Below are 24,738 nucleotides of genomic sequence, written 5' to 3' on the forward strand. Positions count from 1 at the left end.
CGGAGGACTTGTGACGGGTGACCGACGCACAACAAGGGCACAACTAGAATTACGCAACGTGCTCCAATCAGAGGGGAACCAGCCTTCCTGCAGGCTCTGTGCTATTCCATCCTGAGGTAGCGGCTCTTTCACTATTATTTCTCTCTTTTCATCTCATTTCGTCTGTCAAGGGTAATAAATCTGCGTGTAATATCCAGTCGAACGCTTCCCGCAGGATGCTGTCCAGACAATACTGGCAATCAGCAGCAGCAGGGAAAAATCTGAAGTCACTGAGCCGTAATCTCTCTCTCTCTCTCCCCGCCGTGGTACCTTCACTGCGAGTCTTAAAAAGCAGCGCTACGGTATTTTCTTCCTTACGATTATCTCATATAATCAGATACGGGCAGGGAAAAGAAGAAAGTGTGTGTTTGTGTGTGTGTGTGGTCTGTCGCATTAGAGTAAAAATCAACGACAGCGTTTCTCTTGTGACTCTGAAAAACATCAAAAGCTGCTGAACTTGTGACAAACAGACACGGCGATTCTGCTAAATGCAACAATATTCTGAAGTAATTGCTCATTTAGCACCGACGGCACTAAAGTAATTAAAGGATATGACTAATGTCATAAAATGAGATTTGCTACGAGGGGGATATTTTCCCCCTCTGGGCCATTTTTAAAGGGAGAGTGACATCATGCCGAGATTCATGCACTGTAAGAAAAATCTGTGTATTAACAGTTGAATGATTGTACATTTTAACAGATATTGTCCATAAATGGGATTCACAGGTTTATTTCTGTAAATTTACATCCCGAATTGCATTATGGGATTTTGAACTCCCAACCAACCTCTCTTGGCGGTCATTGTTTGCAAGTGTCTGCATTTCATTTGTGGTAAGGAAAACATTTATTAATTAACAATACAGTATAAATAAATCAATAATAAAGCAACTGTTTTATTAACAGTAGGTCTAAAGGAGTTGGAAAAGTTATATTCTGGAATAGTCAAAATACGGCTCAGATATCACGTTAATGTTTGCTAGCACTAACGGTAGCTCGCAACGTTAGACTACGTTAGTCTAACGTTAGTTATACTCTATTGTAAATTAAAACACTTGGTTTGATTATTTTAAATTTAGAAACTGAGAAATGAATTAATTGTTTGCAAGATTAGAAACAGCCGCTTTGTATATGAGCCTGTCTGTCGTGATAAAGATCGCTCGTCAGTTGGTCATCTGTGAGTTTACAGTATAATTTACAGTATTTTCTGTTAACCGCACGTGACGTCATAACTCAACCGCCTCCTCACTCCCTGTGCGTCTGTCAACGCAGGTCCGTCAAGGTCTCACTCGGCCCTCTTCACTTCACTTCAAGGTAAGCCAATAGATTGAACTTTCAAAGAGACTCTTTCTCGGTAAAATATTAAATACATAGGCTATTATATAAACGTTAATGTTAGTAGATCAGAGTTAACGTTCGCTTATGTATTTTACTATGGTCTCGCGACTAGCTAGCTACTCTAGCTTTAGCTAGGTTGGTCTGTTAGCTGCCTGTTGTCCCGTTGTTGACAGATTACGTTTTCTCTTTTTTTTTGACCTATTGACCGCAGAAATATGGCTTTATTTCACCGGAGCAGACGGGTAAGGAATGTGCAGCCTCAGCTGACGTTAAGTGAAATAACATAGCAGCCTTAAACAAGAAAAAAAATACGTCAGTGGTGTAAAGGAACACTAACGTTGCCATATTTTCCGGACTATAAGTCGCGCTTTTTTAAATAGTTTTGCTGGCCTAGCGACCTATATTTAGAAGCGACTTGTATATCAAAAATATACGCTATGTCATCTATGACCACAAGAAGACGGCAGGGAGGCTTTTATTTCTAAATCCCTCCTCATTCAGTAGCTCATCTTCATCCTCGTCACATGCTGTTCTCTTGCTGTGCTGTCAGACCTGGGTCTCTGTCTCCATTGCGCCGTAGCGCTTCACTGCCATTCGAGTCAATTCAGAAGATTGTCACAACGTGTGCTGGTCTGTCTCTGTCTCTGGCTCCGGACATGGAGCAGAGACCCAGGTCCGACAGTGCAAGGCTGTCCCTCTCTGAAGCAGAGGATGAGGTTAGCTTCACTCCCGTAAATCTTAACAGACAGTCCACACAAGTTGAAGGAGTTTCTGATCAAATCCCCATCAGTTTGTTCCAGGACTGAGTTGTTTTTCTTTATCCTTTTTCCTTTTATTTAACCCAGTTTGTAGCGGGTTACTTAGTTCCGGCCTTTATTTGTTTGTGTACACAAAGCCCAGGCTATTATATGAGACCTGGCTATTAATTAAATGTCCCGTGTGCATGACCAGAGTCTTCACCTACATCCACAAACGGGAAAGGCATGAGTTCAGAGAGAAGTCTGAGGAAAGGGGCTGGGGCTTTTGACTTGTATATTTTCAAAATGTAGCCTGCTAGTACCGTTTTTCCAGGATCGCCAACCCTACCTTTAAAAGAAGCTTGATGTGGTTCGACAGTATCTCTATAGAATCCAGTATGCACTGCACAAAGTATGGCCTATCAGTGTTTATTTATTCTATGACCATTCTGTCTTCACTTACAACAGGATGCCTTAGGAGAGCTGCCAAACACACCGTGTATCATTATCATGGGTAAGTATGTTTACAGTATAGGTGTTGTATAGGCTGTTTATTTCATTGCTCATCTTGAATACTTACATCAAAAAACTGAATGTGAATCACGTAATTTTAATTTGAATTGGTGAACTGCAATAACTGCATTTGGAAAAATTAATTTGAATAGCATAATTTTGAAACAGAATTCATTTGCTCTGAAATCTTATTCAGTTATGGCAATTCAAATTAGCTTCATGTCATTCAAATTAAGCAATATAAGTTTTTCAAATTCAGTTTATAGTGACATGCATTTCTGCACATAAAATGTGTGTTGTCTTTTTGTATTGTATTTGGCAGATGAACGACAGTACAAGCTGGCAGTGGATCAAGTTACTTTTAACAAGCACATTAGCTGTCGTCTGGTGGAGTTCAGCTGTATGTTCAGCCTCTTTTATGTACTTAACATAAAATATCTGAAGGAAGCAGCCCTGACACTAGAGTTCATCCAGAGGTATGTTTTGGCAATGCCCATTTTATCGTGTACTGTACTGTACTGTACTTAATGTTGCAATACCAAGTGACATGATACATTTTGTGTTTGCCACAGGAGCCTGCTGGGTATCAACCCCGAAAGAGGGTCGAAGGCTGAAAAAAAAGGTGCAAAACAGTACAATGTCCCCCCAAAACTGCTGCGATTCCTATCGGATCTGAATGACTCTAAGAATCCTTGAAAGATATAAAGGTCATTACACACTCTCCTTTGTTACTAACACACTCTCTCTCTCTCTTGTCTGTCTCACTCAAATCTTTGGTCACAAATCCAAATCAAGTTTCAAGTCCCTTGAAAATTAAAGCCTCGTTGTAATGAGCCTTTCATCATCTGCTGCGATCTGGTCTGCTAAGAATACTGCACAGTTATATCTAAGAAATTCAAAGCATTTACTGTATACTGTAAATACTGTATGCGAAATAGATAAAGGAGTGATAATAGGCTAATACTATTATTATCACTCCTTTGTCTAAAGCATGCAGTGTTGATTAGTTGTTTAAGATATGATCCCTTTAAACAGGCTATTGCAATGCCATATGAAGAAAACACACAATGCAAGCATTCCTGTAAACGGGATTTACCGGTTTTTACAATCTGGACCTTATTTCTAGCATAAAATACGATCATTTACCCACCCAGATAACTTTGGTGTCATCACAAGTCGTTCCGACGAAATTAGATCCAGCCGAGAGCCGCGTATATCCGTATAATGGAGTCTACAGGGCAGCACAATGCAGCCTCTAAATAACACATTATCTGCAGAGAAACTCGTTCAATTCACCAATATTTTGTTATGATACGCTAGTGCTATTCCCCTCTGAGTCCAGGGTTAGCTGTTATCAACATCCAGGGTCTGTAGGTTGACCTATTAACCTCTGACCTGTAGGGGTGTCACGATTCTCCAAATCCTCGATTCGATTACATTTTGATTCTAAGGTCACGGTTCGATTCGATTCTCGATTTTTACATTTACTTTTGCACAGGTTGCTATGCCATTTTTAGACTAGACTGTTATGCAATATAATATCTGACCTTTGTTCGCATTGTACCACACTATATTGTCAAATTTAAAACATTTATTAACAACATAATGTAACAATAACTTATATCTTCAGTCAATTGGAAACTTAAACAAAATAACCTGCCATCTAGTTTCTGCAGAGCTTACAAACTGTGGCTTTTTTGGCGACAACGCAAACGTTTTCAATATAACTCACTGGAAATCCAAAATACTTCCACACCTGAGACTTCAGTGAAAAAGGAGGGGGTTCAAGTTCTATCAATGGGTCTCCTGCGTCTGCAGTTGCCATTGTTGTAAGAGTGGCATAGCACTTTCAGGAATAGGGCGGTGCGTGAGGTGTGTGTGCGTAAGGTGCGTAAGGTGTGAGTGGGCGAGCGAGAGTGAGAGAGCGTGCGTGCCTGACTGAATGGGAGAGGAAGGAGAAGCGAAAGGAGTAACAGTAGTAGCGACGGCAATAAAGTGTACAATATAGGCTGCAGTTTGGCTGTGAATAAAGGCGACGCCTCCTCCAGATACAGCAAAGCTCCCTGGTATTATTTCCCGACCAGCTTAACACGTGAAAGGGGTTCACCCCTAAGATAAACACAAACTTCGACTCTGGAGGAAATCATCTCCCTGTGCTTCCCGACCACGGTCTGGCAGCCGAACAGGAATGGTGTAACACCATGCTGTCGTTTGACTGGCTGTAGCTAATAGCTACTGGCTTAGCTAGTAGCTAGAGGTCGTTGACTCACAGCACTTCAACATGAGTGTTTTTTTTTCTGCTCGGCAAGCCGACCGGACGTGACGCGGGGGTGTGGCAGCATCGACAATCCCATTTTTTAATTAGAAGTTCGATATTGTGAATTAATTTTGGTCGATTTCGATTTATTCGAAATCGTGGCACCCTTACTAACCTGGATGATGTCATCTCTGAGCGCTGCACAGCTCATTCTGATAATAATGATTCCACTTCGGCATTCGGGTCCATTTTTAGCGCAACTAGCCAGAGCTTTTGCAAGAGGAGCTCTGCTGTTCCTCTCTCTTTAGCCTGGTGTTTGGCTGCACTTTGTATAAATGATACAGCATATCAAGATCTAACCTCGAGTTTGCGACTCGAGTTCGAGTCGCAAACTCAAGTCCCCATCTCTGCATGCACACACACACACAAAGTGTCTGGAAGAGTCTGCCTCACAAGTAGTAGGGCTGCTTGATTATAGTAAAAATTATTTTCTTCTCTTCTCCTCCAGTTGGGTCCTGTGCTCCCAAGTATTTCCAGGTCTACCGAGCACACACATGATGGGAACATCAACTGTGACGGTTTCAGGTCGGTTTCAGATAGAAGACTCACTATCGCTTGTCGAGACCTAATGTCATCCAGCAAGTGCAGGAGTGCTTGCAGTTGACGGAATCTTTGCAGTTTACATTTTGTGTTTTTATGTACACTCTTCATGATTTTGCTCATTTGATGTTTAATGCAATTTAAATAACACAATTGTTTGTAGTATACCTTCATATATTTTGTATGACAGAGAATCAGGGCCAATCAGGTTGTTCTGCATTGAGCAAAGCCCAATGCAGAACACAATGGCAGCTTAACCACACCACAGAAAACTTCAGTATTAGAAATAGTTCAACTTAGTTGAACCTGTACAGATAAATTTAGGCCGTGATGACACCGGCAAGCAACAACACTTTCATTACGTTCCCATCCCAAGTGCTACGTCCTATACCTGCCAATGAGAAAATGCTACATGATATTGGAGATGGGCATGTCATCAAATCAATTATTTTATTTTTTTCCCTTAGTGTGGCCATAATACTGTTGTCTTAGTTTTGTGCTACAGTTGAAAGAAAACAGTAATTTTAAAGGGATCTGTAGTGTTCTCTTGACAGATGTACTGTTTAATAGTTATTTATCAGTGGGTACTTGTACCATAGATGTAGCATCTGGCAGGATGCAGACCTGTGTTTTTATGTGTTCGTATAGGCTGGCTTTTCAACCTCACTAATTTTCTACTCAGTAATGATGATTTAAGCCTCTGCTAATTTGTAAATGTTACAGTTTTACTGGTACATGTTTTCAAATTATCTTCAGTGTTAGTGTAGTACTGTTTTAAAATATTCAATCTATTGTAACTCTTTTACTGTTCAATTGCCATTCTTCAATTGACCTGTAAGTTTGTGGGCAGGCTTTTTTATGTGCACTGCTTCTGGATGATTTGGATGATGATTTATCTAAAAAATAAACCATTAAATAACTGATGGCTTCCAGTGTTTTTTTGTTGTTGTTTTTTATAGGGTAAAGACCATTTTATACTGGATAATGTCCTGTTTTTTTCACAGTAAATATTCAGTAAATTACTGAAATTAGATTTACAGAAAATTTTTTATTTCACTATAGATACACCATTTAATAACAGAAAATGACCTGTTTTTCCACTATAAAAACACCATTAAATGACCACAAATATCTTGCTATTTCACAAGAGATAAACCATTAAATAACTGAAAATGTCCTATTATTTTGCCTGTAGTTTATTGTTAATTGACAGTAAAATTCTGTTTTTTAAGGCCGGTTAATTAATGGCAAAATTCCGTTTTTTAATTAATGGTCAAAGTCCTGTGTAATGAGCTGCCAGTTCTTTTACTGTTATTTTACGGAAAAATTTCTGACAGTGTGCTTGTAAGCAGCGGGAGCGGTTTTAAAGCGAAGACGCTCTCAGACATGAAAAAACTGAGCGCCGTAAATATGAAGCGAAGCAGATAAGACAGTAAATCCTGCAGGTAGGAGAGGACTGCCGGTCAAAACAGAACCAAAGCTCGTCTCTCATGCACTATTAATGCTGTTTACCCACGTATTTTCTTATACAGTAGCTTCTGTTTAATGAACATTTTCTGCACTGCACATCTCTACAAGCACGTAGAGACTCTGCAGCAGGCGTAGCAGGAAAATGTCACGTTTACAAGCTGTAGAAAGAGGAAACGTGTAGTGAGGAAGACATTTGGAACAAGGAGGAGGGGAAGAGAGGATGATTCAAAGTATTCTGGGAAAAACAACGCAACACTGACTGGATGTGAGCGGCGATGATGAACGATGACGCCGTGGTTTGTAATCTACAGTGGATCCGGTTTAGTGGAGGATTCAGAGGTGAAGGACGTGTGACATGTCTTGTTTTCACACCGACACAGCTGAAGGAAATGATCCTACTGTTGCAGCGAGCGACGTGTTCCTTCTTCATAGAGATTGAGTTTGTGTTAAAGCGGCACAATAATCAAAATGTTAAGTTATCAACAGTAGTGTAAAGTTGTACTGTAGTGCTGTCGAGACGTCCTGGCCCACAAATCTTGTTCTCTAAATGTCACAGACACATCAAACGTCACGTCATCATTATTTTTATTTTGTGAAATTGAAAGTTGTGAGTGTCCAGCTGTCTGAGGACTCTTTATTTGTCTTAGGTGCCCTTTTGGATGCCCGTATGGTAGATAAAATATAATTAAAGGGATATTCCGGTGTAAATTTAATCCATGGTCTAAATCACCATGAAACTGTGTTAGACTCCCTCTCGAGAGATCAAGTTAGCAGACCGCTAATTTACGGAGTTTTATCAACCTCAGAAACGACCGCACGACAACAATACACTGCAGTAAATGGATCCAAATATAAACCGCCACCAAAAAGCCACAAATAATGCTCAGAACAGCACCAAACTTCAGCAACAGTACAAATAGGGTCTCAGCACATAGTCCGGGGCATCTAACCTCCGCTAGCTTAGCTGGATTTCTACTGAAAAGCTGACTAAATTTACCACTCTTCTGCAGCAGCTTCCTGTTGATGGGAAGTCCCGACGAGTCGATTACCGAGTGCAGTAGAGTTCCGCGGCTCATGGATGAAAATGTATGATTATGACTCCATGGAAAAGCAATCAAAGTTCATATGTGTCTTACCTGCCAGTTTATAACAGTTATTATCGAGAGCGGACAGGGAAAAGAACGGAATTGAGCATTTCTAACCGCACTCGGTAATCGTCGCGTCGGGACTTCCCCGACCCGGAAGCTGATGGAGGAGAGTTGAAATCTGTTTTTAGCTTCACAATAGAAATCCAGCTAAGCTAGCGGAGGTTAGATGCCCCGGACTATGTGCTGAGACCCTATTTGTACTGTTGCTGAAGTTTGGTGCTGTTCTGAGCATTATTTGTGGCTTTTTGGTGGCGGTTTATATTTGGATCCATTTACTGCAGTGTATTGTTGTCGTGCGGTCGTTTCTGAGGTTGATAAAACTCCGTAAATTAGCGGTCTGCTAACTTGATCTCTCGAGAGGGAGTCTAACACAGTTTCATGGTGATTTAGATATTCACTATGAATATATCACGACTTTCTGTTTGCTTGCTGGTGCCCTTTTCATTTTTTCGCCCCGTCCCTCAAACATCCTGAGTCCGCCGCTGTTTATGTCTGAAGCGGGGGAGTCGGAAAATATAAAGAGGCAGAAAATATACGTTGCTTTTCGGTCTTTTCTGGGGTTTTGCTGATAGTAAGAATAATGTAGAACAAACAAACACCAGCCTTATCCTTTAAAATGTGGTCACGCTTCAGGTCCGTTTCTGTTTCATTCCAGCAGTTCCTGTGGTGCCCAGTAACCGCTCACACGCACCACCATCTGCATTAAAAATAGCACTTTTCTGTTTTCCAAACAGACGTTTCCACATTCAGCTGTTTCTGTTTCTTCCTCCGACTCTTCACATCACATCCCACTCAGTATCGACACCTGACTGCCAGCCACAAAATGTATCTGCATCCTCCTCCTGCTCCTCCAGGGAGTCCCATGTCTGCAAATTGGCGAGAATAATCAGATAACTGCTGCCGTCCCAGCGACGAGGCCGAACCCTCGGCATCCAGAGCGTCACAGGAGAGTCGCCTGCCCTCCTCTGACGCTCCTCATCTGCTTTCTGAACGAGAGTTTGTCGTATTCATGTTGCATTCGGTGGACAGACGAGTCAGATATCAGTCACCTGTGTTATAGCGTGGAAGTATGAAGCTTGCTTTCTTAAGAGGATGAAAACACAATGCCACAGTGTTGTGTGTGTTTGTGTGAATTCCCCTGAATGTGTGTTATTCTTATACGTACATGTTTGACCAGTTCGACTGATGCGTTCATGGCTCTGAAGCCTTTTTTTTTTTTTAAACCTTCCAAAGACAGAAGTCTTTGACAGCCAGAGAAATAAAACTCGCTCCCATAATACTGTTGTTATTAACATCAAAGAACTGCCTGAGCGGTTTATCCCACTTTCTTTTTCCGAATGTTGATTCATTACTCTTCCGGGGGTTGTTTCAGAGCGGGAGACTCGCACCTTATGAGGCATGGAGCTCCAAATTGCCCCGTAATTGTTTAACTCACCTGGAGTAATCGATCATTCCCGGCTTTGCAAAGTGGCTGCGTGCAGCACAGACTCTGACTGGAAGTGGGCCACGCCTGGCAGAGAGTGATGAGGCCTGGGGCTGTGTGTCGCTCCCTGCTGCTCCCCCCCCACCTCAGCACCTCCTCCAGGGGGATGACCCTCGCTGCTGAGAAGCCTCTGGAAGCAAATATCCCTGTCACTTTGATAATGCAGGGGGGGCCTCGAGTCGTACCTGAGCTGTGATCAGTCAGTTTTGAAAAATGCTCCAAACCTCGGGGGAAGGAGCCCTGCTGACCTCAGTTCTATTGCTTATTATGGAAAAAGTGGCAAGTCTGACAAATAAAACAATGTGGTCTTTGTTAAGTGCTGAGAATGAAGGATTGCTCGCACACTCAGGGGTGAATATCAGCCGAGCCGTAATTGAGCAATTTGCAGTATCACTCTCTAAATCAAATCGTGCGAGCTCACCTGTCAGGAGAGTCACGCGTCCTGTCACGCTTCTATCCAAATAAAAACTACACGGAGACAGAAACAGTGCTGCTGTCGTGAACAGGAACGATCATACAGCACACGAGGTTTTCAAACAAGGATATTCTCCCAAAAGCGGGATTGTTATTGCAGGTTAAAAATGTCACGAGCTGTGCCAACAGTACATCCTTTAACGGAACACACGAGCCGAGCCAAAGCAAATATTGAACGTATCGTATTTTGGGTGTCTGCCCTGCAACCAACGGACTCCATGTCAGCTACAGGCTGCAGGTAGGCCGGGTCTCCTCCCTCCTGCTCCTCCTTCTCTTCCCCCCACATGTTTTCCCAGGCACACTGGCACTGCTGTGAGGAAGGGTGGAGGGAGGAGGAGGAAGGAGGAGGAAGGAGGAGGCTGGGCGGGAGCAGCCACTTCAAATCCAAACACACACGCATGGAGCTGGAATGTGCATGCACGCTCTCTCTCACGCACCCAAAACACACCCAAACACACCCAAACACACACACAATATCCCTCTTTTCCAATGTTCCTGCCTCGCTCATACACACAGCACGCCAGGAATATAAACGCAAAAAGGGAGTCATTGTTAAAACTGGCCGAGTTCAGCGTGGAGCTCTCTGGAGTGGAGTTCACTTCAAAGTTTTACAAACAGCACGACGTGGACACGGGCGCCTTTCAAAGACACAAATAGAGCGCTACTAAACTGTGCAGCTAAAAGATCTCTAACCTCACACTCTACTATCTTTAGTTATGGATCCCCGAGCGCGATAAATCAAGACATCGGCGCTCAGACTCGTCATTCCTCAGCGATTATTCATCTTCAGCATCAAAAAGCATCCACAGCCACACTGTCTCCACATGTCCCATCGCTGCGTTAGATCCCATATTCCTCTCCTGCTCATGAAAGCATGATGTACAGTCCATCATCATCTGGTCACTCATGCTTAACTCATTAGTGGTAATTAATGGTGGCCAAGTCCCAGGCTGCCCCAGGCACTAACAGAGTCAAAACCTAAACCCGGGCCGGCCCCACCCGGCCCAGTGGAGGCAGGCACAAGTTGTTTTTCTGCTTGGTCGGCTGTGGCACTTCATCTGTGCAGCTTTAATGCACTTGGCTGAATAGCCAGAGCTGGAAATTGGCCAAACCCAGAAAGCTTTAGATTAAAAAAAAAAAAAAAAAAGAAAAAAGGGAAAAGACCTTTCTAAAAGTCAAATGGTCTGAGTTTCTCGGCAGAGAGTGATAGTCTGACTTTGAAGTGCAGCGGCCTCTGAGCGGGTCGCACATGTGATGTCTGCCTTTGAAGACGGCGATCGTTCATGTGCGTCCACGTGCTTCCACACCTCGACAGCAGCGACGCGAAACACTCTCGTTAAACAGCGTCGTTTATCCTCTCTGAGAAGCTGTGATCGAAGGCTCTCGCGTGGACTACATCGGCCCATTATCCCAAACGGGTGTAGCTCTAACTCGTTTTCCAAATGTCCTGCTTGCCTCATTTCTCCACTCGAGGCCAACTCGTATGTTCCCAAAGTCGGCGGAGCTTAAATACAAGTCAAGTACAAAGACTTTCAGTAAAGATTAGCACAAAGATGCCAAGGAACCGGCGTTATTGAATGCATGATTGGCTGCTTGCTACTGCGCACAAAAACTCTTTTTTTTTAAGGCAGTCATTATTAATTGCAGTGAGCGGTGGGGGGAATGACATGAGAATTCATGGACTCATAAGCCTTGTGCCAGGCTTATGAGTCCTGTGTCTTATTCAGTAGAATGAGAGCAGTAACACCCAGAGGCCTGTCACAGTTTAATATCATGCTGTCAACAGTCCTGTGGTTAAAAAGTCCAAGTCTCCACACTGGTATTAATAGGCTAACTGCCACCCATTCTTCACTGGCGTCTTGTTGTTGCTCCGCTCGTTCCATAATTGATTTTCTCTGTTTGCGTCACTTAGAGCCCCTAAGCCATTAATAGCAGTCTCTTCTGCTTTTCACAATAGACTCTCACATATGCATTATATAATGCTGACTTGCTTGCCAGGGGTGTTACAGCCGAGGCCTTGATGGAGAGCTTGAGTTCGGGCCTACGCCTCCAACGGAAATCTGCCCTCTGCAGTTTTTTTTTTTCCAAAACACTCGGCTGCCTGTTCCAATCAGACGGGAGATTAACGTTAAAAGTCAGCTCGGCCATTAGACTTGTCGGCCTTCGCTGTTTTCTTTTAATTTCCTCCCACGACGCCCCCCCCCCTTCCTCAGGCTGAACCGGCGGACGACCCTCGTGTGTGTGTTTGGTATTAGTACGTGTTTGACAGTAAAGCGTGCCGTGGCGATGTTCTGCCTCCGAGCGCTTATCGGCGTGGACGTGTTTTCTGCCGTGCTAGAGATTAGCCTGCGTGTCTGCACACAAGGTCGCTAATCGTCCTTTGACTCCTTTCACGTAAGTCGGTTCGGAGAGTGCGGTGGTAGTCTATATGAATCACTTCATGCCATGTCACATTAGCTACCTTTATGTTATCCACGCCAGGGCTGCGCGGTGCTCTCGCTCCCTCAGCCATGTCAGAGTGAAGGATGAATGACAGTGACGCAGCCTTTAAATATGTCAGGGGGCCCGTCAGGCAGATGTTTTCACCGTATAGACGGCTGCCATCAAATCATATCAGCTATTTAAAAAGACGGAGGACTTTTGTTCTGAGCGTGAGTCACTGCGACTTCTAAACAGCGACCAGCGGTGACGGACTGGAGTCGCAAAAGCCTTGAAATGACCTGACAGTGCGATCTGAAGGCCGGACAGAAGGTAAGAGAAGAAGTCAACGTAGATTCAGGCCCTCCAGGTGAGTACTGACACATAAAAATTGACTGTTAGGATTGTACAGATAAATGACGTGGGTGTTGCCTTTATCTGTTGCAGGGCCTCTAGGATTCTTGCTTAAAGGGATATTCTGGTGTAAGTTTAATCCATGGGCTAACACACCGTGAAACTGTGTTAGACTCCCTCTCGAGAGATCAAGTTAGCAGACCGCTAATTTACGGAGTTTTATCAACCTCAGAAACGACCGCACGACAACAATACACTGCAGTAAATGGATCCAAATATAAACCGCCACCAAAAAGCCACAAATAATGCTCAGAACAGCACCAAACTTCAGCAACAGTACAAATAGGGTCTCAGCACATAGTCCGGGGCATCTAACCTCCGCTAGCTTAGCTGGATTTCTACTGAAAAGCTGACTAAATTTACCACTCTTCTGCAGCAGCTTCCTGTTGACAGGAAGTCCCGACGAGTCGATTACCGAGTGCAGTAGAGTTCCGCGGCTCATGGATGAAAATGTATGATTATGACTCCATGGAAAAGCAATCAAAGTTCATATGTGTCTTACCTGCCAGTTTATAACAGTTATTATCGAGAGCAGACAGGGAAAAGAACGGAATTGAGCATTTCTAACCGCACTCGGTAATCGTCGCGTCGGGACTTCCCCGACCCGGAAGCTGATGGAGGAGAGTTGAAATCTGTTTTTAGCTTCACAATAGAAATCCAGCTAAGCTAGCGGAGGTTAGATGGCCCGGACTATGTGCTGAGACCCTATTTGTACTGTTGCTGAAGTTTGGTGCTGTTCTGAGCATTATTTGTGGCTTTTTGGTGGCGGTTTATATTTGGATCCATTTACTGCAGTGTATTGTTGTCGTGCGGTCGTTTCTGAGGACGCTAAAGCTACGTGAACTAGCGCTCTGCAAACGTTATCTCTCAAGGGGGGTCTAGCTTGGTGTCACGGTGTGTTAGAACATGGATTAAATTTACACAGGAATATCCCTTTAAAGGATAAATTCAATCATAATCTACTCAGCTCCAACCAAACAGGAAGTGGGGGGAAGTTTCGAAGTCTGCAAATTATTTTTCGACCTTCGCAGCTTCACAAAAAAAGTTGCAGCATCCTCCAAACGACTGAAGTAGATGGGGACTTGTTCCATACAGCTTGTCTGGTGTAATCCAAGTCTCCAGAAGCTCAGATATATCCCAAATATCCCTTTTTAAAGCCAAAATCAATGTAGCTGCGAAGCGAAAAGCCTTAGCGGTCAACCTATTTGAAGTGGCTGCACAAGTTCGAACACATGTTTAGGGTTTACAATAACATTGTCAAATCAATTTTGGACATTTTGGAGGGGTTTTCTTTTATCACGTTTTAAAACAAGTCTCCCTCTGTTTCAGTTGTTAAACATAATGCTAAAAAGATGTTGTGTAGACGACAAAACTCTACTGGATATGAGCATGGGGAGGTACACAGGTAGGCACACACACACCTGATGACAGTCTTCATTTTAGTCACTGTACCCGCCGTGAACATTACGTGACTTCAACCCACTCACACAAATCCAGGTTTTTGTTCCTCTAACAGTCGACTCCCAACAGCTTCTTTTGTCTTTCTTTTTTATTTCTTTTTTGTCATCATCTGAAGTTCATCCTGAACATCAGCAGGGGAGCCAGTCCGGTCCAACATGACTGATGTGGAAACAAAACACAGAGGACGGAGAGAAAAATGTGTTCCACCGCAGCGGTGCATCTAAATCCAGTGACACAAACACAATAAATGAGTTCAGCACACTGACGTCTCCAGACGATCTGATATCACACCGCAGTCGCTCAAAGTTTACAGTTCCCGCTTTAAGGGCGCTACGGGAGCCGGGAAGCATCTCATTGATTGTGTGAATATCTGATCCTACAGTTTGAATCAGGTGTGTTAGAGCAGGGAAATATCTAAAATATACAGGTCAGGGAGCTCTGAGGATCAGGACTGAAGAACACTGTAACTGTCCAGGAGGAAAACTTGATTTTATTCATTAAATATCAGACCTCTAAACTATTAAAGTGTCATCTAATGACAGCTCGTCAGTGCATGAACCTCGGCTGAACAAACCAACACAAGATATTGTATATTTTAATGAATGAAACATGCCGAATTAACAAGAAGGTCCAAATAATTAAGAATTTGTAATTGACAGAGTTTCACAAAGTTTATAAAATGTCTCCTGAATCAACAACTCGCATAATTGAGCGATTATCTAATGGAGTCTGGTGAATTTCTCTCTCTCTCTTCATCTCCTTGGTGTTGAGGTTGCAAAATGTTCACATACTGTTTGAAATTCTTGTGGTAACTACGAGATGAGACTTATTCTGGCTATTAAAATGAATATAAAACATGAATGTTTACAATGTTGTCGTTATATAGACCCCACTGAATTACTGCAGCATCTTTCACAATGTAAGCTTACAGGAGAAAAGTCGTCTCGGGCCCTGGTGCATCGTGTAAATTTGTTTCAAAGCCTTCCGCGGGTCCTGGGGGTTTTGTACATACATGGATGGAGGAAGAAGCGACAGGAGAGCAGCCAATTCTGGGATATAAAGTGAATGAGATTGTCGACTATGATGTGCTTCCATCTCACGCTAACCCCCAAAATCCCAGTGAAAAGAAATGAGGTGAGGACGCCGCCTGTTCCTGCATTTTTTGATTTTTGGGCATATTTTGTCTGTCCACGCACACACCAGGCAACATAACCATGAGCGGCAGCAACAACTGGGAGGAAATGGGAAAAAAAAAATTAATTTGTTAGCTCACAGGAAGAAAGATATTACTTTTTTTCCATGGAGGCGGAAAAGAGGCAGTGAATTTCAGGGCAGGTAGGCGGCCGGGGGGGGAAATGGGAATCAGTTTTGTGGAGAGAGCTGCAATCTTACCTTAAAGTCAGGCTCTGTGTTTGGTGTTGTGGTCAGACGGCACAGCGGGTTGTGTATTCTGAGCAGTTCACAGTGTGATGGGAGGATGCAGCAGATGAGGCGTATGAAAGGAAAATGCTTAGGTATACTCAGCCGGCAGCAGAAGTGAAGCAGCGGGGCTTGAAGGCTCGAGCGGAAGCTGAATGCCAACAGTTTGTTGCAAAGTCAAACTTAACAGCACCAGTAGATGACTTCGAAACTCCCGAGTGGAGGTCAAATAATGCACTTTATTTGTACAGCACTTTACTTAACAACGTTACGGAGTGGATGCTTTAAAGCTGAAAGAGTAAAACGGGCAGAAGTGGGAGGATAAAATCTGTAAAAACGTATCCTATAAAGAAGAGTCTTAAAAAGGTATTTTAAAAATGTTTAAACATTAAATCCTTGATATAATTTGGATCAGGTCCATTTAACGCTTCAGAACGGATCAATTAAATGTGAAAATCCATATGGATAAAATGAGCAGGCAGTGTAAATCAGCTAAAACAGGAGCCATGGCTTCATATCACGTTGTGCCTGTTCGAATGGAGACAAGAGAGGATGTGATTTCAGAGAAGAAGCGCGGCTGAACGACATTCTTCTCTTCACCAAAACAGAGATATTATTATGTCAAGATTTTCTGGTCTGATGGAGCAACGATCCTGCTTGAAGCAACTTTTGGGGAAGGCAAGGAGATGATTTTAACAGCTAGAGTTACCTGACTGATGCGTAACAATAGAGGGGTTTTGAGTGACAATAACAGAGGCCCGAGAACGGAACCGAGAGGAACACCAGATCTAAAATGAGCTGCTGAGGAACAGGGTTCAGGTAGAGCTGATCCCCCTTAGTTCACCTGGGGATATTATGCGGCTTCAGCAGATCCGAATACACTTTTTTATTTTGATCGAAACATCCTGAGTCCTCCCCTGCTCATCCCATCGTAGTAGCTTGTCCACCAGGTGTTTACACACATTAAAGGGATATTCCGGTGTAAATTTAATATCCCTTTAACCTGAAAACCGGATTATATCTCTTCCCATATTTTGCTGAATAGTCTGGCCTTGTCACATCCACAGAGGATGTAACGTCTCATCCCGACAGACTGATTTGTTTTACAGGCGCTATCAGTGTTTCGGTTGAAGTATGAGCCAGTCTGGAGATTATCTTGTGATGTGGCGACGCTGGAATAATGACACATCTTATTTTCCCTTTTGTTTTTCCGGGGATGCTTCTTGTCTCCGTCTGATAGTTCTTCCTCCCGCTCTCACACACTGAAATGTTTACATTTGGCAGCTGGTAAATGATCTGAGAGTTACGATTAGAGGCTGATGTCCTCCTGAGGATCAGTGCTTTATTCTCTAACGTTATACGAACACTTAAATTAATGTATAGCACAAGTTAAAGGACTTCTATATCTTTCTTTTTTTTTGTGACCATTAGTATCATATATATATATGGAGCCTTCCTGAAGTTGTTTTTAAGCAGTGATTAATACATCGGCTTATTCAGAACGAGGAGCTTCTGTGTGCTGAGATAAAGACCCATTGTTTGTGAGAATTAAGTCATTCATTGATCCTTTCTTCCCATCCTCCTCTCTCCACCTACTCCCGATACAAAACTGATTATGCTGTCACACTGCAATGACAAACAGAGAGGCACCGTAACGAAGAAAACAGATGAAAACCTATTGATTTACAGCCGAGAGTGACATCTCAGACAGGAAGGAGCGGCAGAATTAAGAGTGATTGGACAAAACACACGGCCGGTGGGAGTTGCCTCGTTATCTTACATGTATTCGTCTTCTTTTTTTTGCCCGAGTGTTTTTGAAGAAGATGAATATTTTACTAAAACGACAAATGCACTTTATATTTTACTTACAAACCTTTTTCCTGCATGAAAATGTTTGGACAGGGACACAAAATATGCTCAAGTTTGTTTAAATTATAAATAACATGATTCATATTTAAATAATCTCGTACTTGCTCGTCATTTTTTTATTCCAAGGCTCTAATTTAAAATCCGAGAATGCAAATCTGTGCAAATTAAAAGGCTACGTTTGTACGTGTGTGTGTTTCACCGTCACAATTGATTTATTGACAGGAGGACGAACAGCATTAACCTGCTGTCGTACCTGAAAAATGTTTGTTAAATCACCTTGAACACCTTGACATGAGTTGGACTTTTGCTGTGGCCTTTTCTGCTGTTTGGTGCTCGTGTTGTGTGTTTTCAGAGTTGCTCTGCCTCTCACACACCTGCAGCTCTTTTTAATCATCAGCACCAACACAAGTAGTCTGTTCTTCGGTCTCCACGCTGCAGGATTATTTTCGTCTCCTAGATGTCGTACATGATCTCCCGGCTCGCGCTCGTTTCTGACGGCTGCCTCTTGTGTTCTAGTGATTGCAACTCGTCTAGCTTTGTTTCTCTTCGACCTCTCCAGCGATCAAACCACCTCCTCGTCAGCTCCGTTGCCACCCAGCCTTCCAGCACCTCGGCCACCAGCTCTCGCTCTGCAGTGGTCTCCTCTGTGTTTCACTCCTTCCAACAGTTTTCGACAAGATCAATTCAATAAATGCCTTTGAACCCGTCTCCCTGTCTTGGTGTCAGTCTTCATCTAACCGATCACGGTCGAGCACAAAGGAAATTAAAATCTGTTGTTGCTCTTTAAGGAGTTTGAACACATTGAATTATTTATTTCTTTGGTGCAAAAATAAGTCTTCAGATGACCTGTAACTGCAACTATAAGCTAGAAAACACAAAGGGTCCACATCATATAGCATAAAACTACATAAACATGCATAATTTCCATGTTTAGGACTCTCAAAGGCGATGTGAACTATCGCCGGATTTGAAATCTCATTGGCCACAGGATGCACCAATCATCAGGAGGCTGGCGTGTAAGTGGCTCAGGAGAGAGGAGATGGAAGAGAGAGTCACTTGTCTACATGATCACTCATTTGCTGTGTCTCAAATCAGGGTCTGCGTCCTTCGAAGGCGAGTCCTTCAGAGAGACCTCGTTAACCTCGTCAGCCGTTGTTAAATGTGACGGTCTAGCCTTTGGAGCATTTCCTGGTTGCGTCACCAGATGTTTTACTCTTACGTCACAATTTCTGCCGCCCAGGCTGTGAAAGTGATGATCTACGCAACGCGATGTCGCCATTTTCTCTCTTTCTTTCTTCTTTTTCGGGCGCGCAAAGAATCTTGGGATATGTGAGGCCACGAAGGATCGTAGCGGTGCATCCTCCAACAAGAAGGAAAAGAAGAAGCATCTGGAGGAGCCTTCAGATTGGGACAGCCTTCACGAGGCGTTGTGACACAATTGGTCTTCAAATGCTCCTCGGAAGGATGCAGACGCTGAATTGGGTTACAGCACCCGACTGTTGCGGGCTCTATGTCGGGCATATGAGCTTATATCTGCTCCAGTGAGCTGTCAATCGATCAGCTGCCATCTCAGGATCTGGAGGGGCGTAGAGGGATAATATCTGCAGAATCTAAACAGGTTTGAACCAATTCTTAGTTGATCTTAAGTGATCAGAACGCATCGCACCTTCACAGCACTCATTTGTATCTCACATTCGTCTTGGAAGCTGCTTCCTGGCGTCCAACAAACAGCCTATTGATGTTTTCTGTTAAACTAGTTGCAGAGAAAAAAAACGAGCAGACGTAAAGCTCCTAAACCTCTGAGCCACTTTGTTTTCTTAATTAAGTTTCGATTTTAGTTAAATGAGGGTGAAAACTCTCCACACACACACGCACACACACACGCAGAGGTAAACACTATGAATCTTTGCGAGGCCAACAAATTACCACAACATACTGCACAGGAATTACACAGTTAATCATCGAGCCGCTCGAGTGAAATGCCAGAACAGCATCAAAGGCCGCGTTGATGCCCGACTGATCTGCCCGACTGCCGTCCAGCTCGAATGATCAATAAAGTTCATTTAGCTGAGACGAGACTTCATTTGTGCTCCAAGTTGGTGAGAGAACAATGTGCTAGTGTCTCGTGCTTTAAAAGGACCTACACCGAGGAGAAGTCAGTGGAGTAATTGCAGGCGGGCGGTTTACTGAACACGTTGAGGATGAAGAGGAGCTTCAGCGGGCGTGAGCTTGTGAATGGACAGGAAGTCAGCGGACAGCTTGCGCCACACCGGTGTCGCTGCAGCCCCTGCAGGGAATTTATATCTGCCAGAGAACTTTTTATTTGCCAATGAGTGACTGGCAAGCCATTCATATCCTCCCCGAGGGGATGGTGTTGGCCGTCCATCTATTTACTCCGGGTCAAAACACAAGAATATCACTGATGGAGTCACTGTGGCGCCGTTCGACTGGGGACATGAGGGGATTTTCCTCGCGTTATCTGCCTCATGCATGAAGAACACCTTTGGGCCCACGAGCGAGAAAATAACACTCTGTAAGGTTGTTTGTTTTGTGAGGGTTCGGCTTCTCCTCAGACATGGCAACCCGTCTGAACGACAGGTAATCTGACTCTGCAGAGGACGCCTCTGCACCAGATGGCAGCCATGCTCTGTTACGGTGTTTTCTCTGTGTGTGTGAGCGTCCACACATGCAGAAGAAAAACAAAAAAAGCATTCTGTGTGTGTGTTTTACTCGAGTAATTTACTCTGAATCTGGAGGAAAACTGACTCTACGGCTCCAGAGGAGATTAAAATATCCGGCGCTATTATCTCATTATATTGTGCTTTTACACTTGAGCACTCGCAGTCATACAGCGTCATATCCTTTGTGGTCGGGCGAGCGGGGCATAAAGCGCTGGCAGGGTCAAGGGTTTACCTCACATACATAAAATGTAAGAGACTGTAAGAAAATTACTAGAACGGGAAAAACAGTCGGTCATCTGTTCAACCTCTTCTCTGTACGGTTATTTCAAAGGTAGTATACGTTTTTGATATCTGACGCTCAGCTGTCAGCGCTCGGGCATCATATTTATTGATTTTCAGGCAAAGCCAGACATCTGATCTGATGCTCCATCATCATCTGATCTGAGTCATGTATGTTTTCGCTCAGAAGAAAGAAGCCTTGTGGGAGGAAACACTGCGGTGAGCGTCACAATCGATCAGAAATGTCTCAGAGTTGCTTCCGACGCGTTCGACAGCTGTAACGATCGTTTACTTAGCGGCTTTTTGGTTCAAACTAGAACAAATAAAGGCCGGAAAAGAAGATTATGATGTCGTGGTGAAGTCGACCTTTGACCCTTTTTGATCCATTTTATCCCTCACAGTGACCTTGAAGCGTTACTGAGATATCGCCTTCATGAAAACGGGACAGAAAACAATCAAACACAACGATTTTAGTGACGGTTTTGGTTTCTGTTTGCTATAAATATAGGAAGTTGACATATTGGAGGGCAGATGGTGTTCAGGTCGGGTCTCTCCCTCCTCTTCCCACCCAAACATTCTCCTACCATCCCTTTAATGATATTTGAATTAAAACACTTAAAACTAGAATCGCTCTAAATCTAAAAATCAGCATTTAAGCAGATTTCAACTCTCTGAATCTCCATTATCTCAACTGCACATTGTTGGTAGTTGCAGGTCGCTATTTGTGATCATACTGCTGCTGAAAAGACGTCCAGAATTTTATCAGGATCGTCATCAAACTGTACTCACGCACAGATATCAGCCACCTAAAAACAGCAGATTCTTTTCACCAATATCCCTGAATATCTCCCTGAGAAATTAACAATAATGTGGAGTTCCTGGATCTGTCCCTGATCCAAACCCGCACACACATCTAATGGGTTCTGTTCTGGGTTGAGATCCATCTTGAGAGAACCGACACGGGTTAAAATGTAACCTCCATCCTACTCATCTCATGTGTACGGACCACTGGAGAACAAACAATGTGCTGAATATTAATGAGCTGCACTTACAAATTCAGGTCAGAATAATTAGACTGATTTAGAATTTTAAAAAAAAGTCCATTTTGCCTAAAGGTGTGAAACGAGGGCTTTGTACTCTGTGTTCACTCTCCACAGTGACTCATATGTACCGAGAGAGACCTGGACAACCAAAAACAGACAGTGAGGAGTGATGGGCTCGGTGAATGAAGAGCGGGGAGTCAAAATCAAAAGAGAAAATCAATGAAAACAGGGAGACAGTGATGGACAGTCAATAGACTTGAGAGGATTTGGAGACGGAGCGGCTGACAGTCGCTTCCCCTCCCGCCATCACATATTCTGGAGTTACAACCTGCCAAGATGTGACGATCGGTCGGCTGCAAAAAGCCTTTCTGCTGTCTCTCCCGGTGACCTTGTGACATGCGATGCCCAGATGCAGAAGAGACAAAAATACAATCTGAAGGTTGGAGCGTGGTGGCCGATGCCCTTTGGTGGAAAATGTGATAGTGCGTCTGCCTCTGGGTCCTGAGAGCAGAACAGAACCGCCTGCAGGAGCACGAGAAACCCGATCGTTACCCGGCGGCTCCAGGTCAGCAGCTTTTTACAGCCTGAGAATAGGCCTTTGTTGTCGACCCCTGTAATCAGTGTTTTTAAAAAGCGCATTTAGCTCTCGTCCCCCATTTAGCTTCGCTTATGTTTGGCGAACAGCGGCGAGACGCGGGCTAAAATAAGGACACACAGGAACAATGAGGAAACGTTTGGACGGTGCTGCGACTTGCTGTTGTCCTACAGAAACAAACAGCCGCGGCCGAGCACACATCCTTGCGGGTGTTGATACCAGAAAAGCCGCGATGACATCAGTAGCTGGAGGCCGTCCTAGCCGCTGGCCCGCAGCCATCCAGCGAAGACGGAGAGCTCCACCCACCGTCACGCTGCCTCGAGGAACTGCACGGCCTCGGCCGGGGGGGCTGACAGACCGCTGGCTCAACCATCCAGAACATTGCACTGATTGACCAGAAACGTCCATAGACATAACAGTCGTACATGAAACTGTCAGAGGAGAGGGAGCGAGGGCAGCAGAGTAAATTGTTGGATTGACTTAACACGAGTGGGAAGCAATAAAGCTCCCCACCACACAAACTAATGACTACAGCATGCGGACTGCAGGGCGCAGCCTCCCTCTCCCTCTGCTCGTCTTCCACCTCTCTCTCTCTCTCTCTCTCTCTCTCTGGTGAGACCTTGAGAAAACCTCGTCTCTCATTCAAAAACAGAAGGACAGCGCTGTCACTTGATGTGAGTAACAGTGAACACAGAGTAATTCGGCTGCACTATTTTGAAATTGATCCAACCTTTACAGAGGCCGCGGTGTTAATGTTCCCGTTACGCCAAAGACAACAGAATTATGCTAATGCAGATTCAGCTGCTGCCGCGGCTAACGAATAGAGATGACCTTTCTGTGGCCGTCCACTTTTATTTCCCCCCGTGGAATTAATTGAGTGGTTTTGTCTAAACTCTCCGACGGGGAGAATGATATTTGATACCGGCCATTACACCTGCGAGGCTGCTGTTTCTGTGTGCAGTCTGGTCGGGCAGGAGGAACGCGGCGGACGACCAGAGGGGAGAACGGAGCAGTTCAAAGGGTTACGCACCGACTCTCTTTGTAGGTGTGTTCAGTTTCTGACCCGCAGGTGTCCGACGCCGTAAAAAGAAAGCAGCTCATACCATGAATCAAACATAAAAGGGGGAATACGTCCTGCAGGCGTCGGCTGTCGGAGAGGGAAGGATGATGCGGCGGCGGCGAGTGTTTGAAAACAGGTGTGAGCTTTCACCCTCTCCGTCAAAGATCATCAGCGTGACATAATCAGGGGTGATTTACATAATCAGGGTACAAGTACCTGCTGCTGCTCCTTTGCCCTCCCTGGGTTAAAGTTAGGTGCAGGTGTGATTGTACAATGGTCTTGTTCCTGCAGACATTTTTAGCCTTTTGCAGGAAAACACACACAAAAAACACTCCTGTGCCAATTAAATGATATCAGAGTGAGTTGCCCTAAAATACACAGTGGCGATTTGCAAGCTACATTTCTCATTATTCTCCCAAAATACGGAGCAATAAATTGCATTCAGAGGACATTTGTATTCAAAGTCTGTCGATTCAATCAACCTTGAAGTGATTTAAAGACTTAAAAACAGGCGAGGGAGTCCAGAGCAGAAACAAAACAGCCCTCCAGCTTCCTGCGGCTGCATCAGAGCGCCGATGGTTTACAAAGATATCTGCACAAAATCAAAAACAGCTTCAGTCTCTGCAGGACGCCTTCACCTGTCCGCTCCAACGTGCTGCTCCTTCTCACCTGCAATGCTAGAGCACGGTGCATCTCTGAGCTCCGTTACTGTCCTGTGAATATTCAACACAACATGTGGTACCGATTAACGTTTCTTCCTAGAATTGTTTTTTTTAAATAAGTCATGATTTTCCATCTCGACGTGCCGGACGTGAGTCCTGCTGAGGATCTTAAGGATGTGTTTAACTCAATATTAATTGTGTAACTGCAATTCTTTTGTGTACTTTTACAGTTCAATGGAAATAAATCATTTAGAAACTATTCAGCATTTTGGGAAATAGAGTTTTTGGCAATACCGCGGGTGGAAGTAACAGATTACATCTCAAATTACTGTAATTACGCTATTTTTGCAGGTTTCCTGAACTTTCAAGTCGGTAATTTTACTCGTACTTAAGTATGCAGTGTGATTAATGTTGTGTGATATCTTTAGATTTACTTTTACTGTGTTGCTTTTATATTTCTTTCAAGCGTATTGCTTTTATGTTTGCAGGTAAAGTGTCTTTGAGTCTCTTGAATAGTGCTATACAAATAAAATGTATTCTTCTTCTTCTTCCTCTTCTTCTTCTATTATCCTATTTTTATTATAATTATCATTATCATTAGAAGAGTTGGAGAAACAGAAACATCTTTTGATCAAACGCTATTAAACATCCACTGCATGAAAAAAGAAGGAAAACTAAGATATAAAATGGAAATTAGATTGTTTTTTTACCACCTGACAGTCGGATCAGCTCGTTGCTGCTGCCACAGTCGACAGTAAAGATCCCAAACTGTCTAACAAGT

General features: G+C 43.8%; 1 protein-coding gene and 1 long non-coding RNA gene across 5 annotated transcripts in view; one reads left to right on the forward strand and one right to left on the reverse strand.

Annotated features, from left to right (window-relative positions):
• The window catches only part of btbd11b (BTB (POZ) domain containing 11b), an 84,565-nt gene that overhangs the window by 35,202 nt on the left and 24,625 nt on the right, over positions 1 to 24,738 (reverse strand). The gene's annotated exons all lie outside the window — the stretch shown is intronic.
• LOC115586802 (uncharacterized) lies at positions 717 to 6,402 on the forward strand. Of its 2 annotated transcripts, XR_003984916.1 has the most exons (6): positions 717 to 870; positions 1,309 to 1,350; positions 2,580 to 2,625; positions 2,947 to 3,100; positions 3,197 to 3,331; positions 5,390 to 6,402. It is a non-coding gene; the product is annotated as an uncharacterized LOC115586802 (long non-coding RNA). The 2 variants fall into 2 exon arrangements; XR_003984915.1 differs by lacking the exon at positions 717 to 870 and having other exon boundaries at positions 1,280 to 1,350.

This window comes from Sparus aurata, chromosome 8 (genome assembly GCF_900880675.1).
Source record: "Sparus aurata chromosome 8, fSpaAur1.1, whole genome shotgun sequence".
Classification (NCBI taxonomy): Eukaryota; Metazoa; Chordata; class Actinopteri; order Spariformes; family Sparidae; genus Sparus; species Sparus aurata.